General features: G+C 42.3%; 1 protein-coding gene across 2 annotated transcripts in view; it reads left to right on the top strand.

The window, feature by feature from the left end:
- The window catches only part of gpc5b (glypican 5b), a 125297-nt gene that overhangs the window by 77259 nt on the left and 34269 nt on the right, over positions 1-13769 (top strand). The gene's annotated exons all lie outside the window — the stretch shown is intronic.

The following is a 13769-nucleotide window of genomic DNA, read 5'->3' as shown; positions in this document are numbered from 1 at the left end:
AGATCAAGGCCAGCAGCAGCGCATGAGTGAGAAACAGAGGAGTGAGAGAAAGAGCGTGAGTGAAAAGGGGAGAGAGGGCTGCTCATAAGTGATCCATATTGGCATGACTATCCCTCTTAATTGTCCCAACCAATCAAGAACAGGTTCAGAGCAATAGCCAAGTGAGGCCAAATTTTCAGTGTCCCCTATTTGTAGACCACCAGATGGTTGTGGCCTAGTGAAGCCTGTGTTGGTAATTCAGACTGTACTTATCTTTGATCATAACCCCATAACCCAGCAAACAGCATGTTTATGGAGATCACCTAAAGGATTGCGTGGGAGACGGCTACGCTAAGCTCAGAGTTCTCTGTGCTCGGCAGGACAATAAGATGGTGTGTTACCGTGGGGCCCAGGTGTGCTCCCTGCATGACATTGTATTCCCTGGAAGTGACAAACTGATGTTTTCTGTAGGCGTTACAAGCCAGCTTGAGGGGTCGAGATGCACCACCTGTTCCCGCTTTCCATTATATCTTACAGGCAACAAAACAGAAACCTCCTATTTTTAGCAGCAGCTGAGGGTAAGGGGTCATGGTGGATATTGGGCTTATGCACCTTTGAATTCTTTACCCATCTCCCCACTTCTTGCCTGTGTTAAACTGTATTTGTGCCCTTAGACTTGGCTGTGTCACCTAGCTAGGGAGGGTTCTGTTTTTCAGGTTCAGTTCTAAGCCCTACTCTCTGAAAGGAGTTGGATGTCTAAGATACTGACCTGGAACTTATAGTATGCTGGGAGCGAGATGTTATAGTCCAGTGTATCCCATGCTTTGATCTTGGTGTCCAGAGAGACAGTCAGAAAGGCTCTTGTATGTTTTTTTGTGTTTTATGGGTGTGTGTGTGTGTTGAGCAGGGTGGCGAGGGAGAGGTGCAGTGAATAGATGTTTATGCATATTCAGAGCGTCAGGTAATGTTTAGATGAGCACCAAAGTAAATCAAGTAGTTTGCAGTCAAAAACATGACAAATTTGTATGTAAACATCTGTTGATGGATATTTTGGGAACACCAGTATTAACTTGAGGTCATAAAAAAGACAATAATAATAGAGCAAATATTACAGTTATAATAATACAAAGTTATAATAATACAATAATATTACATTCATCACCATCAGGGAAAAGAGAATTTGTAAAAGCATTTTTAATACATTTATATAGAGCCTATATAGAATAGGCATACATATTGTAGCAACATCTGTATACATATCTGCAACATTCAATAATATGTTAACATGTATGTTTTCTCTGGAGGTATGGGAAAAGGGGAGAAACAAAAATAAAATAAGTTTTTCTAAGCCTTTTGCTGGTGCCAGCAATATGATGAGGAGTTACAGTATACCAGGTTAGAACAAAGCCATGCACATCCCTTAGGACCAACTTCTCCAGTCCTGTGTGTGGTATGATTATTATTGATAGCTGAGTTACACCAGCAGATGGCTATCATGTTTTTTATTTAGAGAATTCAGAATTTAAACATATGTGTGTTCCAATCTTGGACCTCATTTTTGGCCTTAACAAGTAGAACCATTCTAATCATTCTCTATGTATGTTACTGTATGCCATTGGAGTCCATAGCCTTACCTTATTGTCATTTAGCAGACACTCTTATCCAGAGTAACTTGCACAGGACACATGCTATCCATTTATACAGCTGGATATTTACTGAGGCAGTTGTGGGTTAAGTACCTTGTCCAAGGGTATAGTGGCAGTGCCCCAGCGGGGAATCAATTCCCATAGGCTAGAAGCTTTGACTGTCCTGCCCTGACCACACCAGACCAATGGGTTCAGGGTACCTGAAAGAAGTGCTTTCAATGACTTAAAACTAGCCAATAGTAGCAGGGTTAATGAATGTTTCAGTTGCCCTTTAAATGTTATATTATCTTCATCAACAGACTGTTTTATTTGCGTGTGCTTTAAACCTACATGGTGTTGTTCTGGTCTGAGGTGCAATTCATAATGTTACAATCAAATCATTCCAATACTGATCTGAGAAGCAGCTAATGGTCTGCCTTTACTCATTAATGATCTTTAACAGCAAAAGCGTGAAGATATTACTCTTTCTGTGCATAACTAACCGGAAATCTAAGTCATCAACTCAGACAAAAAAAGTGCATAAAAGATCAATGAGATGGTGCACAAGGTCGGGAAGGAAACTCTGGAATGAGCAGAGATGACACAAGCCCCCTTTAAAGCAAGGCTTTTGTCATGGAAATGTGATTAAATCTGAATAGGGCAGGAATGAAAAAAAAAGTGACTTTCTCAGGCTCCCCGGAGACCTGATCCGGAGACAAACAGGGGGTATCGAGTTCCACTCGCTCCTCGTCAGCTCTCACAGATATGAAACATGAGCGAGGCTGCCTGTCGGCCACGCCTCCTCTGCGCTCGCGACACCAGCCTCAGGCGGTCATACCTCCACGCAGCCGTGTAGAGCCCGCTCCACCATGCAGGATAGTCTATTCCCATCAGCCTTTTCAGCTGCTTCTCTGTTCTTCCTCCTCCTCTTCACGGTGGCACTTTGAAGCTACCCCTCCTGTCCATCGGCTGTCAGATTTGAGCCACGCTTGGTAGCTCCCGCCCCCCTCCTCACCCCGCACAGAGCTATGGCTGTATTGGGGGTTTGTCATCATGGAATTGCGGAAGCCAGTGCTGTCCTGTTGACATTTAAGAAAGGATTTAGTCTTTGTTTGCTCTCAGGTATGAAATATTAAACAAGGCCTCCCTGGTCTTTTGTGTTTACCAGATAAGCAGTTGGCACGCCTTGATCATTGTGCCAAGCGGTGAAGTTTCTGCTCTGCTTTGGGTGCACTGTATTTATAGACACACACACACACACACACACACATACATACATGCATATTCACATGCGCACAACACATATGCACGCACACACGTACACACACACACACATATCCACGCACACACAAACACATATGCATACAAACACATGAACACAGACACTCATACATATCCACATACACACAATTGCATGTGCACACACACACACACACACATATGAATGCATAAGTTTGCATTTGCACATATGTTTTCAGACAGGCATGCACATGCATGATTGACAAAAAGTAAACTGTTTAGAAGCTGATAAAGAAAACAGTAGCCTTGTGAGTGTACTTCCTAAAAATATGCCAAGAGTGCGTGCCATCTAGCTCAAGCTGTGATTTTTACACAGCATTCCTAAAATGGCAAATTCTAACTGACACTGGAACTGCACAACTGATTGATTTCATTCCCACACTGTGGATTAGATAGAACGGGCACTATGTTTCCACTATGCACCCCCAGCGAGTGAACACTTAGCCGTGCAGGGGTGTTTCAACGTTGCATCACTGTAGCGACATTCAGTAAGGTTCTTTGAGCCTGTCACTTGGGAGGACAGATCTCCACCCCACCTGTCTGTACACCGCACAGACGTTAAGCAAACTCCCCAGCTAAAACGAACATTAAATGCTGTCTCCTCAGTTTAGTGGGAAATCATCTTCATATTAGATCGAGCGAAAGCCTTAAGATGCAGGGGAAACGCAGGTGAACACTAAAGCACAATGGAAATCTTAACTACAACATTGTTGTGGCAACGATCGATGCCTCTCCGCTGCAAAATGGGCCATGCTTTATTAGATTTGGAGCAAAGATTTTCTGTAAAATGGACACAGAACATGCTCCGCGGCCGAAAACAAATGTGAATTTATGTGTCTCCCTGGTACGCTGTTTAGTGGAGCCTGCCCACCCAGAGCTATAAATGTATCTGATGGGAACTGGAAACATCAAAAAGAGGGCTTTTTTTGATTACAGGCCATTGTTCCAGCTGTTTTTGGGAGGGGGCGCACAAAAGCGAATCTATCCTTCCGAGAGTAAGGCCGATTCGTCCATTAAAACCAGACCTCCTAATGCTGACGCATGGTTGGTCTGTTTTTCATCAAGCGAGATGCTGAAACATTTCTGAGTTTGATAAAGAATATAGCTGCTAGATGTGGACTGCATTAAGCCCAGAACCTCTCAAAGTCAATAAATTATGAGTTTAATAGTTATAGTGCTACTGTACCTGTGACAGGACAAAAAATGATTATTAATTGCCATCAGTTGAATTTCTGTGTTGACTTTGGACCACACGCCTTTTCAAATTTCAGTTAGATACTTCATAAGGGTGAGGTTTAATACTTGTAGCAGTGTTTTTGTTTCTGGCTAATGCGGTACACTGAAGATGCCCCGGAGTCCCTCAGCATAAAAGAGGAAGGTCACTGTCACTGTCACTGTAACTGGTCCTCATAAAATCATTCAAGATTAATCAAAGAAAAGTTATCTTCCAGCTGCATGGATGCAAGATCTTGCCAAGCCATTCAGCTAAAGGGAAACATTTTTCTCCATATAAATATCAAACTGTCTCGGGATTCAATTCTAGGCTGCGGGCCTAGAAGATGATAAGAGACACCCTAACCCATGTGCAACATTCTCACAACGTTGCCATGACGTTAGCAACATTAAAAGCATTGTTACCGCGTGCAGAAATGGTGTGAGAACATTGGGAGTCAGTTGGATGACTACATTATATCATAGTTTGCTCTGCTAAAATGAATCAAACCTGTCCTTGCATTAATATGTCTATGTAAATGCATTATATTGGCAACGAGGGGGGGAAGCTATTGGGTTTGCAGTCAGTAAGTGTTTCCCAGCCATTTGTTTCCACAGTAAAAGACTTTTGATTTATGGAGTCCAAGCTATTCTGTTCCCCGGGAGAGCGCTCTGTCTTATAAAATTTCACAGATGAAATCGGTTTATGTCTGTTACAGCTGACGTCGGCCAAATTAATCACCCGCCGTTCGCAAAGCGCTTCTTCAGCAAGTGCCTGCTATACATTTCTTTTTTCAGAAGTCATGCTTAATGTATTCATTTATGTGTGTGTTTTAAATATTTATTTTGCACTCCTTGTTCATGTAATCTGGTCATAGGTCCCCACAGGACTCCCTCATTAAAAAGTAATATGTGCAAGTCCATGTTAGAATATAACATCAAAAATAGAACTAATACATTTTTACGTGTGTCATGTATTACAAATATATCACTTAATGCCATGGTCATACTGCACCTGTCATTTTATGCTTAGGTTGCTGAATGTATTTTGCAAGATATGCAATATTATTGGATATTATTATTCTACAATACATTATGCATGCGCGTTGGTATGTGACAAGCAGTAAATGGCATCTGTAATAGATTACATGCTTTTAGTATACTTTGATGTCATATTTGTTATATTGTTGATCGTGTATTTCAATATACAGTGTTTGATGTTTCTGGTAAGGGTTCCCCACCTGCTCACCAAGGTTGGCATTAGAATGAGGTCCATCCGAACCCTCCCCCCCGAACCCCCCCGACAATGACGGTGAAAAGAGACACCCAGGCAGCCAGAGGAGGAACTTGTGTTTATACCGCAGGAAGGAGCAGGAGTGAAAGACCCCTGGAGGGCCACCGATATCTGTGACTACCCCCCCACCCCATCCCCACCCCCACCCTTCCTGCGGTATGATATATCAAAGGCCACAGCTTTGTCATATTCTCCAGGGATTCATCTCAAGCGTTTGAGGCCGTGAGTGAAATTTATAGCTCGGGGAGGGGGGGAGTCAATATTCCAGACCATTATTTTTTCTTAATCTCACACCACAGCGGTCGGAAGGTTTACAGTGTGGCCATTTAATACAGAATGGATTTATTTATGAAGAATCTTGGCAAAACAGCAAATTGGGGAACAGCGAAGTCACCAATATAACAATTACCGTGACGCAGTGTATCTGCCGTGGGTACTAAAGAGACTAAACGCTTCCCTGATAGGTGTTTTGCATTGCATTTAATATCCTGGCCATTTTCCAAAATTTAAAAATTGTATAAATATAAAATTGATCTTCGGGGAATTATCTGACAACATCCGCTTGGATAAATCGAATCTGCTTGCTTACTTATTTCAGCATATTTTAGTGCATTATAATTTGCATCCTGAAATTTGAATTGTTTTCTGTTAAAAGTAGGTTAAAGATTTTTTCTAGAAAAGTTGACACTTACACCTATATGCTGTTCCCCAAAGTATCTTACAAGGTAAATTGCACTTTATCCAATAAAAAGCCTGAAAGCATGCCTCAGGAATAGAGCACCCTAGTACAGATACACCAACTAGGTTCCTAGGCCTTATGCATAACACAGTCTCAGTGCTTAGGGTTTTGTCCTATTCATGTCTGATTTCTGGTATTTGGAGCATTATGGAAAATGTTTCCAGTTCTGGGGTCGCTAGACTTTATCAGACAAGGTGGTCATTAAAGCACTCCTCAGTGAGTAAGGAGGGTGTGATTTCAGTGTGGGTTTGAATGGCTTACTTTACTGTAGATCCTTGAGGCATAAAGAATTGTAGAGAGGAGATTCTGTGGGACCTAATCAGCATCAGATTGGAGCCATGAAGCTACATGTAGCCCTTAATGGGTGGAACTGCCATGTGCTGTCAGTCATTGAGTGGTTTCATCTCAGACAATCCCAATGCCATGGTCTGATAGCTCCTCCCTTTAAGCTGTGTCACTGGTTTTTGTCTGCTGACCAGGCCACAAACTGTGAATAAATAAATTCTATCTTGTCCTAAGCTTTTAATATTGTAGTTAATAGGATGAAATTGCAAAATAAAGATATAAAAACAGGATGTGGCTTGCTGCTATTCAGACCAGCACAGAAGGAGCTGCAAAGGAGTTGTTCTCACAAAAGAGGCCTATTTTGAAGTGAAAGAGCAGGGCTGTGTGCATGTGGATCCAGTCACACACTAAGTGTATGCTGTTTTGCTCCTAATCACAGACCAAAAACAAAATGATGACAGCCCAGTTTGTGGTCACTAGCAACCTACTTGCATGTAATCACAAACAAGCAGAAATTAGCTCTCAAGCACTGCCCCAGGACATTTCTTTAGTTTCATACATCTGATGTTGTATGGTTTATCTCTTGTATTGAACAGGCGTTAGTGCTTTCTTGTGTATTGTACAATATTAATCTGAGAGGCTGCAAGCCCACAGTTTAACTGCTGTATAAGCAGACACTGACAAGCATAAAGGGAGAGACAGAGAGAGAAATAAGAGAAAGAGAAATACAGACAGAGAGGGACAGTGGCACAGAGACAGAGGGAGGGGGAAAGAGAGAGAGAGAGAGAGAGGGAGAGAGAGAGACAGAGAGAGAGAGAGACAGAGAGAGAGAGAGAGAGAGAGAGAGAGAGAGAGAGAGAGAGGGAGAGGGAGAGGGAGAGAGAGCACTGACCCTGGCAGCTCCTGATCCTCAGCAGCTCCACGTCTCTGGAAAATGTGATTATTTTTGCTGTGTTGCACTGATCTGCGGTGCAGACAGAAGACTGCAAAGCCATGTCTGTCTGGCAGCTGCATCACTGATGTGCTGCTCTGGGTAACTTCAGTAAGAGAGTAAGAGAGAGAGAAAAGGCATGGGGAGAGGGAAGGAGAGACAGGCGGCACTGTAGAGAGACAGGAATGAGTGAGAGTGAGAGTGCAAGCATGGACTTCCGAAGGTGGGGGTGCATCCTGCTAATGCAAAATGTTTCCAGGATGTTTCTGGGAAATTTTGGCTGCGTTATCATGTTAACAGTGTTACAGGCATCTTGGAGGAGTGATAATTGTTTCTGTAGTTGCTTAAATGTGTAAGGGGGATGTAATGGAGAAATAAGTTAAAGTTTTGGAATTCAAATGAGAAACTGTTTTTCATAGTCTCAGACACTGTCTCAAACACTGTTTCTGTTGTTGACGGTCTCCAAATGGGCTATTGCAGTAGGCACCCTTTCTGATTTTGTAATGTCTGGAGGACATTTATAAAGAGATGCTTAGGTAGTCAGGCTCTCTCATGGACACTGTCACATCAGCACAAAGACACAGTGGCACTTTCAAGAAGCTTCTCTCTGGGACACATGAAAAAGAGACAAATGAAAAAGGGAGGATTTTGACAGAGAAGTGGAGGCAAAGAAGGCTGCTGTAGATGCAGCTAATGACTTTAGGATGTCTTCATGTAAGCCTTCAGCATGGCAGCGTTGTCGCCAGTCACAGACATGAGGGAGAAAAAGAGGAAAAAACCTCTTTCATCTGAGGTTTGGAAGAGAAAAGCGTGTCACGCCTGGCTCCGCTGGGTTCTCTGTAGGCCCCTGGAGAAGGAGCCTCGTCATGTTACATTTTCATTTAAAATAAAACAGGAATGTGTTTGGGAAGCCGCTACAAAGCCCTCGTGCTGGTAAGAGCTCCCTCTAGGGCGTCTCTGTTTTCCCCAATCCATCCCCACCTCCTGCTCACTGCCAACACTCCTGTTGGCCTAACTCTCACTCTGGGCCACACTTACATTACATTATTGTCATTTAGCAAACACCCTTATCCAGAGCAAATTACATAGGTTGCAGCTTTACATGTTACCCATATATACAGCTGGATATTTAATGAGGCAGTTCTGGGTTAAGTATTTTGCCCAAGGGTACAGCAGCAGTGCCCGAGCAGGGAATCGAACCTGAAACCTTTTGGTTACAAGCCCTGCTCCTTACCACTCCGCCACTCTGCCGCCCACTGTCTGAGTGGTAAGATGACAGGGGCACATTGCCACTATGTTTCACCAAAATGAAAAATAAAAATGAAATGTATTACACTGTTTCTTGACTTACCCCCTAAAGTGAAAATTTTGTTTAGGGGATTTCCTGCTGATTTGGAAAAAACAAACCAATAAAGGCACCTCTCAGATCCGTACTCTGGAGTTCCAAACCCCCAGCCTCAAATGAGGGATTTCTCTTTTCCCTGTAGAGGAAGAGCATGGCTAAGAGAGATCAGATCACATCCAACTCTTTTTCCCTTCCTGCACTGTTAACATGACCTGGCCGACTATTCAGCCAACTCCTAGTGACCTTATAAGGTTGCCTCCTGTTCTGGCTTCTCCACCTTTCGTCCAATAAGCAAGCATGGCACTGAAAGGAAATCAGCCTCTATCCTCTATCTTCCTGAACTGCCAGCATGACCTGTCTGACCATTCAGCTAACTCCTAGCATCCTCATGATGCTGCTGTAATGTTGTGGTGGAATTACCTATTGAGCTAAAGCTAAGGGCATAGAGCCTTCGTGGTGGGGGGGGGTCTAGTATCCACCCATAGATCTCTCAGCACTGGCCTGGATCAGATCAGGACTCATTCTAGTTGAAAAGCAATGGGATTAGAGTGGACGAGAGGTCAGCGATGGAGTCAAATGTCAGACTCTAATAGGAATTCAGTTATAGGACCCCTTTGAAGCACTCTCTGATGGCTGTTTTAATGGCTGGGCTGTGGAGGGAGCGATTCCCCCTCTCAGCCATTAAAAACCTGGCGTTTGATTTTTTTTTACGACTTCTCATTAGAGAGGGGCGGTGTCGTCCGGTTCATCTAACCCTGCCCTCTCCTTGTTGCGCTCTGATGATGACGCCCCCTCGTTCAAGCCCATTAGGAACCCCCCTTTACCATTCAGTGACCCACGGTCACACCCCCGCCCAGTTGTTTTGGCTCCAGATTCCCATTTAATGAAATGCCTAAATGGCAGTCCTCTTTCCTGTTAGTCTCCTACGTTTAGATTAGGGAAGATGGGGAGGGGAGTGGGCAGCGTCAGAGTCAGAGACAGACTACACAATTGGGAGATGAAGGAAGAACGCAAGTTTGATACCTTGTCTGCCCCACCCCTCTGTGCTCTCCTGTCAAAACTACAGCCCCACCCTCCAAACACTCACACACACACACGCACACACACACACATACACACACACACACACACACACACACACACACACACACACACACACACACACACACACACACACACACACACACACACACACACACCACACTCCCCTGTATCTGCAGAAGCATTGCAGAGATATTTTAAAAAGACACCATTTCACCATTTACCTGCATACTGGAAGCACTTATTGCAGCATGCCCATTGTTTTAGAGTAATGCATACTGTGCAGTTGTGATTGAACAGCAACTGTTTTCATGTACTCTGTGTTTAGAAAAAAATGAAGCACACCTCACAAACAAATAGCAAATTTCAACATGAGGTGAATCATTTTAGCACTTTTTTAGGGCTAGATTGACTGAGACACTGATTTCATAATTTACACCATCCCTAATTAAAGAAAACACCAAGATAATGGGACCAGACTGTGCAAATTAAAGTCTTTTCAGCTCCGGAATAATGACTTAATACCCTGTCAGTAATCTTGGTATTGTCGCTGTACAATATTTATCTGCTTTTCATTAACATACGAGTATGGCTATTAAATGAGGTATTTAATTACTTCAAATTTAATTATGCTACTAAAGTTTGATGTGCTAATCTTCCTATTTACTGAGGGCCTAATTCAGAGTTTGTTTTCTCGATTTTGTGTAACAGTTATAATTAACGTCCATGCTCTGTATCAAATCAGGTCACCTTTGCCTTTGGAAATTACAGAACATGAGACCATGGCTGTGCGATTCACTGTGTCAAATATTCACTCCAGGCATTGCTCCTTAGTGACAACTGCACTCTCTATGAAGCAAAATCAAGATGTCTTATATTTATTTTACATATTACACTCACTTATGGCATTCTAGCATAAACATACATATTAATCATTTGTTCATGTCATTCATATTACATACACATTTTTAAACTGAAAGTGCAGTTGTGTTGTGACAGGATCAAATCCTCTTTGCGAGTAGGTCTTCCTTGTCATAATAGTGCAGTATTTGTGGTTTTCTCTATTTCTCTAGTCTTTAGAATGCATCTGCCATGTATTGGGAGGGTCTCTTATTCTTTTTTAAATTAAACAGCCTGTGGTGTCCCACTGAATGTATGAAGGGATCCGTTGCATGTTAAGTAAAATTTTTGTAAGAAATATTATGTATCTTTGAAATATCAAGCCATGTGCCATTTGGTCTCTGTCACAGCTTCAAACAAAATGAACTGAAATGTAAAGTTGACGTTGAAGCCATTTTTCAGTGCCTACAGATGGTACACTTAGATCTCAGATGAGACTAACTGAACATGATTCTGGTTCTGAAACACTATATTTTAATGACCGATAACCTCTGCCTGTGAAGACGCAACTGGTTCAGTGACTAGTGTCTTGACGATATGGTTCGGAGACTTTCAAAATGGAAGTCTAAAAATGGGACAGGCTGTTATGCCAGGCTGCTTCAGTTGATATATAATTGGGCTGAACTCCTACATCATACTCCATCCAGGCACACAGGAAGAAATCTATTTTAATACCCTCATTGAAGCAAAGTCAGGATCTTACATCTGAGCTCTTCTGATGGTTCTGTTTTGCAATCCTACATTACAATACGTACCAAGAGCATGTGCGTTTTTTAGGTAATGAAAGTAATGTATTGAAAGCCTCGGCAGATTGCTGCTTCTGCTTTCAAGTTTAAGGGTAATTTAGTGCTGCTTTGGTAAAAATCTGTTTTGGAGGATGTCTTCCAATCAAAACACAATAAAATTTAGCATGTCCTTAAAATATATTGTAACAATTGTATAGTGACATCTTTGAGGTTGTATACTTTGAGAACAAACAACAGCTAAAAGCACTTTAATTTTTTAAGATCAGGGCTTAGGCTGTGTACACATAAGTGTTTCATAATTCTCTACGGGTGCAAAAACAGTTCTGAACATTGCAAAATGCTGTGGTGGTGATGGGGCTGGGTTTATAAGCCAGGGGTTACACATTTAATTCTGCTGTATCCTTAACCTGATGTGCTTAACCTGAAAGGCTTCAGTGAATATCCACCTGTATTAATAGATTATGTGTAAAATATATGTAAGTAGCCCTGGATTAGGGGTCTCCTAAGATAATAAATAACACTCTTCCACAAGCAACCTTGCAGAATTTATGGTAAATTAAAATCATATTATGTTGGAAAGAAATCTGCTGTTTTAACATAGTTAATCTTAACAATTAATTAAGATGAAATATGAACAGCTGTTTTTTGTTTATTTTAATATCACTTGACATTAACAAGCCCTGCACTATTTACAACCATTTCTACTGAGCAAGACACAGAAGTCTTACGTAATTATCCAGCCACATAACACGAGTAGCTAGGTGCAAATGGATAATGTCTATCAGCTAACCAGCATTAGGAAGTCTATTCACATCTACTAGTTTGGCAGATGCTCTTATCCAGAGCATCTTACAAAGTAAGGTACAATAGCACATCTAATATAGAGTTCTGATTTTACTGAAACATGTCAGTTTGTTCACTTATTCTAAATCCTATCAATCACATTTTAGGCTATATGTGCACTTAAGTTTCATGAAGGCATTTTGGTCTGAGTGTAATGATAAAAGACTGTTAGATTCATATTTGAGGATTATGGGACACAGAATAAATGCTCCTTTTAGAACAGAAATCACAATTAAAAAAACCACAGTTATTTCACAGCAATCTGGATGCCTTAAGATGGTTATACCAATGTTCAGAACATGCTTGTCAAACAGCCTGGACAGGCCCTAAGTGTGAAACGCCTGTACTTCACAGCACGGTTTGGGATTGGCAGCAGCGCTTAAAAGTCCAGCTAAAAGAGACCTCTGTGTGAGAGAACACTGTGTGTTCACCAACAAAATCTTCGGAGAGCTGAAGTCTTCTCTTAGATGTGAAAAGCTCTCTTTGTTAAGGTGCCACCGTGGAGACTTAACGAACTCTGTTTTTAATTTCACAACATTACCTGCTCCCTGCTTGCTTTTTCCATCAATCCTGACAGCCCATTTCTCCGTGGATAAATTCCAGAATTTTAATAGGTCTGTTTTGAAAGGGTGTTTTTTTTTTTTTTTTATTTGGAGCCTCAACAACCACATGTCAGTGGTGCTGTAACAGTCTTTATGGTTCCATTGTTAGGGGGTTTTCCTAGAGGTTTTTTCCAGTGTTGCTCCTGAGCCACCTCTCGCCTCCTCCTGAGAAATGGCGCTATGAATTTTTCAGCAGGTACCCAAATTAAAGAGGCACAGAAATACTTTGAGGGCAGAGGAAGAATGAGGAAAAAAACTGCAAAGCTTGCCTTTTGATTAATTTGAAGTCTCTGAAGCGCAGCGTCCTAGAATTTTTTTATGCAAAGATAATATTTGCCTGAGAGGGTGACATAGTTAGCTCAGAGGCTACAAGGGGCGCTGTGCTGTCTGTGTGTCTCAGCTTAGGAGGGGAAATAGAAAGGATTTGCACGGGAGAACGGACAACATCTCTGGGCTTTTAACATCCGTATGCCCTGCAAACCGGCCAGGAGCTACGCTGATACAGGCACACAGTTGATTACAGCCTGCGACGTTGTTGAATGCAAGAACATGAACGACACTGTGTAAGTGATGTGCTCTCCTTCTCTCTCCGTGTGTATCCGACTGTCCATCCATCCTCCCCCCTCCCGTCCCTCAAGCCAACAAAGAAAACAGTTGCTCTACAGCTAATAACCAACAATAACACTGACAAGCTCTCTAATGTGACAGAAAAAGTGCCATGCCGGTACTACAACGGTTTTAAGCAAGCCTCAAGTCAGCATGGGAAACCTAATTGACTGCATTGATAGGGGCTGTCGAGGCACTCAAGCAGCAGGTCTACAGGCAGACTCAGCTGTTTTAATGGCGCTGATTCGATCTGCCCCTGTCTGCGAGCTATTCCTCCATGCTGTTCGTTGTCATCATGCAACAGATTATGGTGAAAAGGCCC

The sequence above is a fragment of the Megalops cyprinoides genome, chromosome 2, assembly GCF_013368585.1.
Source record: "Megalops cyprinoides isolate fMegCyp1 chromosome 2, fMegCyp1.pri, whole genome shotgun sequence".
Taxonomy (NCBI): domain Eukaryota; kingdom Metazoa; phylum Chordata; class Actinopteri; order Elopiformes; family Megalopidae; genus Megalops; species Megalops cyprinoides.
This window is presented reverse-complemented; position numbering and strand designations above follow the sequence as displayed.